At 40.2% G+C, this 6,763-nt stretch overlaps 1 pseudogene; it reads left to right on the forward strand.

Moving 5' to 3' along the window:
• Window positions 1-2,931: 2,931 nt before the first annotated feature.
• LOC140500502 (protein NDRG1 pseudogene) lies at window positions 2,932-4,212 on the forward strand (annotated as a pseudogene).
• The last annotated feature ends 2,551 nt before the right edge of the window (window positions 4,213-6,763 follow it).

The following is a 6,763-nucleotide window of genomic DNA, read 5'->3' on the forward strand; positions in this document are numbered from 1 at the left end:
TTAAAAGAACTTATGACATCATGGGGTAATGTCTTGACTTGCATGTGAATCGGGTTTAAGTGAGGCAGACTTACTCTGTCTTCCAAAGTCATCAAAGACCTGTAACAAGACAAAAGTCAAGACAATTGGCAATACCCCTAGATGCAGTAGATGACCTTCTCAACCTATGTTTTCACCAGAGGTACTAGTCCTCCCTGAATACCTCATATACCTAAAGCAAGCTTAATACAGGATAAATGTACATAATTTACAGAGTGAAAACACTGGTATTAAGATGGGTTGGGGAAAGCATAGGGGGTGAGATTTTTAGTTGGGCCTTAAAGGAAGCCAGGGAGTTCAATATGCAGAGTAGAAGATCTCCTTAGCTGATTCTATTTTTACTATTCTCAAATATTCTCCAATTCTCTCCTTTGCCCTTATCCATCTTGAAGTATAGTCATGTCAAATCTCTTCCCTCTTTCATCAAAATCTGAGTATGGAAATATATTAATTCACCTCCAGAAGATCCAGTGTTTTTCATGGTCAAAATTAATAAACAATGGCATCATAGGGGAGCTCAAAACAATTCAATACTGAGCATGAAGAGGGGTGTACAGCACAGAATGAGGACAACATTGCACCTGTTATATTTTGTCCTAATGAGAAGACATATGGAGTATTTTATTAATTTTAGGGTGCAGCATTTTAGAAAGAATAAAAAATTCAGAGAAAATCTAATAAAGAGAAGTCAGTATAATGAAGGTCATCAAAATTATTATCATGAAAGACTCTGCTAAAGGAACTTTGCTTTCAGAAGAAAAGACTTACAGGAGGCATGCCAGCTATCTTTAAGTATTTCAGTGTCTACCACAAGAAGGCAGGATTAGTCTTGTTCTGCTTTGCCCCTGTATCAGCATACACAGGAGGGTCTGCTGTATAGGTTCTTAGATCTGATTTTCTAAAAGGAAAGCAACTTTTGAGGGGTCAGCAGTCTACTTTAATCAAGCATGAATATGATTCACTTAGTTAAGGGTAAAAAATCAGCCCCCTGAACTTCAGAGAAAATGCAAGCAGAAATTACAAACAGAAAGACCAGCAGACAGGACTTCCAACTGTCTGACCATAGACAATATCATTATCAGAAAGGGACACACCAACATCTGGGTTTTCAAATCCAGGGGATTTCTTAAAGTGGCTGCCCAGAGTCTCATCTGGCACATGAACCTTCTTCCAAAAAAATAAGCTCCAAAGCAAAACCTCATCTCAGAGTATATATACTCTTTTCAGGACTGGAGGGCAGGACCCTCATGATCCATTGCATTATTAGAAATTAACAAAAGGTGTCTGAGACCTACTAATAAGCAGGGAAGATCTTTAACCCTTCCCCTCACCCACCATTCACCTTACAGCCTCAGAAGGAAAATCTCAGAGAAGTGTCCAAGTAGCAGAGTGGTAAATTTTATTCCAGATTACAGAAAAACTGACCAATAATTACATCTGGAGCGGACATCTTTGAGAATGGATACATAATAGCAACAACAACTAAAATGTATATAGCTCTTTAAAATTTGAAAAGAATTTTACCGATATTGTTTCATTTGATCTTCGCAACAATAATGTCAGGTAGATGCTACTATTCACCTCACTTTTACAGATGAAGAAACTAAGATTGACATAGATTAGATGTAATGCTCAGGGTCATGTAAGTATTAAGTATCTGAGGCAGGATTTAAATTCAGGTCTTTCTAATTTTAAGTCCAGCATTCCATCTATTATCTCTCCATCTAGCTATTTCCTTTGAAGTCTTCAAATGAAGTGAGAATAATCAGTTGATGGAGGTGATGTTGGAGGATGTTGTTCAGGATAGAATGGGCTAGTTGGCCACTGAGATAATTTTTAGTTCTTGAAGGCAAGGGCAATTTTATTTTTATCTTAGTCTTATTGGAGTATCACATAGTGCCTTGCCCATAGCAGATCCTTAGTCGACAGTGTTGAATTGCATTTGACTTATTACATGCCAGAGTACAAATTTTGGCAAATTACTATATCAGCATATACTGTTGGAAAGTTAGTAGTAAAATCCTTACTGTTACTGAATTGGCCTACAAAGACATCATATAGTTCTCCAGAGTGCCTGAATTCTCTCCTGATAGTAGTTCATGTACTAGAAAAATATGGCTTAAATTTTTACGTCACATGCAAATCCTTTTTTGATTGATGTAAAGCATATTTCAGTTGGAGCTCATCTCCCACTTGGCATTCAAGGATGTACCACAAAGAGAAGCTGTGTTGATGAAATGAGACCTGGAAAGCTTTCATGCATTGTACGATCATTGGGACACCAGAAGACAAAGTAAATACATGGAGTCTTTAGGGAACATGATAGTAAAATATTTCTCTTCTCTCATCTACCTCTTAACCTCAGGAGCCTCCCCTCAGTCAGAATGAGAATAATTCTCACTCTCTATCCTACTTTCCATTCTCAGTCTCTTGACATTCTCACCCAACTGTCAAAACTGCTTCCATTTCCTATGATCTGCAAAATAAAATGAAGGGAGAGCCTTGAAAAATATAGACACTCTATGTTCCTTTTAAACAAAAAACAACTGTCTGTTAAGTTACTCAATTTTTTCTTTCAGTCTTCTCTCCATGTTGATCCATCAGAGCATATCTTTTAACACAAAATTCAAAGGGCCAAGTGATAGAAGATATTGGTGAGTATTTTTCCAATCCTTCTTATCCAACTTTGTCTTTCATGGTCTCTAAGGAACAAGGAGTATGAATTGTTATCAAGACTACTCTCATTACCATCATCATCATCATCACTGACGTTCACATAGCCCTGAAAGTGTGCAAAACACTTTATGTAAACAAACCTCACCATCGGCGCGCGCTTGCTTAGTTACTCCACGCGTTGGGGTTCCGTGTTCCCCTGTTGGACACGAGAGGAGGGTGTGGCTGGGTGGCTGCCCTTGGAGTCTCTCCCCCCAGGTAACAGTCTGAGACCATCTCGAAGGACCTCCAGGATGTGGACCTTGCAGAGATCAAGCCTCTGGTGGAAAGAAAAGAGACCCCCATCACTGGCCTCCTGCAAGAGTTCTATGTTCAGGAGCAAGACATTGAGATTTTACATGGCTCGGTCCATGTCACCGTATGTGGGACTCCAAAGGGCAACCATCCTGTCATCCTCACGTATCATGACATTGGCATGAACCACAAAACCTGCTACAGCCCTCTCTTCAATTCAGAGGACATGCAGGAGATCACCCAGCATTTTGCCATCTACCATGTGGATGCTCCTGGGCAACAGGATGGAGCAGCATCCTTTCCTGTGGGGTATATGTATCCATCCATGGATCAGCTGGCTGAAATGATTCCTGGAATTCTCCACCAGTTTGGATGGAAAAGAGTGATTGGAATGGGAATTGGAGCTGGTGCCTACATCTTAATTTGATTTGCTCTGAACCACCCAGAAATGGTGGAAGGGCTCGTCCTCATCAACGTGAACACTTGCGCTGAAGGGTGGATGGACTGGGCAGCGACCAAGATCTCTGGGTGGACTCAAGCTCTTCCTGATATGGTGGTGTCTCATTTGTTTAGTAAGGAAGAAATGCAGAACAACATAGAGGTGGTGCACACCTACCGCCATCATATCATCAATGACATGAACCGGAGCAATCTCCGTCTCTTCATTAATGCCTACAACAGTCTCTGGGATCTAGAAATCGAGCATCCTCTTCCCGGAACCAATGCTCTCACCCTACAGTGCCCTGCGTTGTTAGTGGTTGGAGACAATTCGCCTTCGGTGGATGCTGTGGTGGAGTGCAACTGTAAACTGGATCCAACCAAGACCACACTCCTAAAGATGGCGGACACAAATTTCTCCCCGAGGCTTTCAAGTACTTTGTCCAAGGAATGGGATACATGCCTTCTGCCAGCATGACCCGCCTCATGAGGTTCCGCACAGCTTCCAGCTCCAGCTTCACCTCCTTGGAAGGCAACCGCAGCTGGTCCCACACAGACACCCTCCTGGAAATCACTCCCAACTCGGGAAACACCGGGGACAGTGCTGGGCTCAAGTCAATGGAAGTCTCCTGTTAGACAGGGACCCCCCCCCATCCCTAACCCCCCCGGAGCCCAGTAACTCCTTCTCCTGTCTCTGGTTTGAACTGTTTAAGTAGCTGCCTCCTTTCCCTCCTCCCCCAGCCCGACATCCCATCCCTCCTCTATCACACTGCACATAACTTGGTATTAATCCAAAGCTTATTTTTTAAGAGTGAGTTCTGGTGGAAACAAAGGGAGGTAGTTTGAGGAAGAGTCATTTTGATGTTGGGGGGGTTGGAGTGTGGAAAGATGGGGACCAGTCTAAAACAAGCATCCAGAGATGGGTCTCTTGATTAAATTTTTCTCAAGATTCTGGTTGCTGCCCTCTTCTCTCACTCATATCAGACTTGAAACAGGCATTTTGTCCCCCTCAGAAGAGATGTGAGAAGAAAAACACTTGTGTTGAAAACAAATAAACCCTCAGGCTGGCCTGATTAATGAAAGTTAAAAAAAAACAAAACAAAAAAACACTTTATGTACATTGTCTCATCTAAGCCTTAATAGCCGCCTTGTAATGGAGATATCACACAAATTATTTTCTCTGTTTTAGAAATGAAGACACTGAGATTGAGATCAGTGAGCTGATTTGTCAATGGTTATATAAGCTAGAGACTTCCAATGGCAGGCAATGAAGTTGCCAATGTGATCCACTAAACCCTGGACCATTATTAGTGATGTTGACTTTTATCTTACCACTGAACTTTGATGACTCTGGAAGAGAGAGTGAGGTTGATGACTTCATGCAATTCTACCTTGCTTAAATCCAATTCATGCACAAATCATGATGTCACCTTGTGACATCATCAGTCCTCTTTGAAATGAAGAAAAAATAATAAGTACTATGTTGGTTTCTGGGTACCACATTTTAGATATAAATTGAGCAATCAGGGTGCTGAGGGAAGTAAAAGAGCAAAGAACTGCACAAAATAGGCACTCAATAAAAGTGTGGTTTAATGAATAAAAATTTCCAGAAATCATTTCTGTTAATATAAATATTGCATTATCTCTCTGTATACTAGTACAGAAAAACAGTGTGACTGTTTTTCTTATGAGAACCTAACGTGTAAGGAAAAAAAAAGAACACTCAACGTGGCCACTTGCCAAATGGGACCGGAAGAGGAGATTGGGGGACTTGATAAAATCACCTTCAAAGATCAGTCTGAAGAACTTCAAAGCTGGGCAAACTTTCTGCAGTACAACCTCTCTTTCTATTGAAAATGCTCTTTCAGATGTTTCCCAAGTTTGCAGTCAATGTCTTATAAAGGCCACAATTACCTCCTTTTAGGCCATTCCATGAATTATCTGTTAATCTGGAAGAATGCTTTGAACTATAGGAAATAAAAAGAAAAGAAAAAGTTTTAGTCATTTGTTACCTTGGTTAGAAATTTCCCCTCAGTTGCATGTCTATACTTACCTCTTTCATCATTGGCTGGTGACAGTCATAAAGGAGCCACTATTTAACGATTAGTGGTAGCCTTTGATAGGTGGAAAGTGCTGAAAGGGTTTCTCACATGTGGCCTGGTTTGGTAGTATATTTCATCAATGAAGATTGGGAAGCCGTTTAGGCTCCATCTGATAGCCTATTAGTCAGAGGAGCCTTCACTAAGAGATGTCTTGAAAGTAGTTACTAGTGGAAAGAGTGCAGAATTTATTGTCAGAGGTCCTAAATTGAAATTTTGAATCTGCCACTTACTTCCTACATGACTCACGATAGGTCACTTAACCTCTATGGGCTAGAATTTGTTCATCTGTAAAATGAAAGCTTGGACTCAATGGTCTCTGAGTTCTCTTCCAAATATATATCTATGATTTAAAGCTTTCAGTAAGTCAGAGAACCCATTATTTCATCATGCAAACATTCCCTAAATTGATTTAGATTATAAACTGTACATACCTTAAAATATAATAGCTCATGAGTTGCTGAGCCAAAAATAAAAGTTTAATTTCCTGGAGACCAGCATTGTCAATGAGTTTCTCTAAACTTAACCAAGGTTGGTCAACAAATGTAGAATCTGTATCTGGGTCAAAATATGCATTTACTTCAACAAAAAATGTTTAAATACCTACTATGTCTATATATAGGATACTGCTAGATGCTCTGGGGACTTGAGGGCAGGGGGGCAGGGAGGAAGGAAACAATTATTCCCTAACTTCAGGGACCTCACATTGTATTTGAAGCACTTTCAGTTTTGTAGGATCTATCAGCAATTGAGGTCTTTGCACATGCAAAGTGAAACCCAAGTCCTTCTTAATTCATAAAGCAATCTAAGCAAGAATATAGTGCAGGAATTGTAAGTAGTAAAGATTAAATTAAATCATGAGAAAATAACACCAACTTCCCTCTCAATTCATTTACTTTCCTTCCTTGCTTCCCTCCTTCCTTCCTTCTTCCCTTCTTTCCTTTCTTCCTTCATTCTTCTCTTAACTTTCTTCCATGAAGATACCACTTCTCAAGGGTACTTTTAAAACAAAACCTCTCGTTTGACAGGGAAGGAAACTGAGGTTCAGAGAGAAGCTACTTACCCAAAGTCATATAGTCAGAGATCTAGAATTCTAGCCAAGGTCCATATATCCAACCAGTTAACAAATATTAGTTGAGTATACGATATAGATTACACATTTTCTTATTTCATGCGTCGGTATTTCTGCCAACATTGGACTTATAAACATGTTCATGTTT

This window comes from Notamacropus eugenii, chromosome 4 (assembly GCF_028372415.1).
Source record: "Notamacropus eugenii isolate mMacEug1 chromosome 4, mMacEug1.pri_v2, whole genome shotgun sequence".
In the NCBI taxonomy this organism is placed as follows: domain Eukaryota; kingdom Metazoa; phylum Chordata; class Mammalia; order Diprotodontia; family Macropodidae; genus Notamacropus; species Notamacropus eugenii.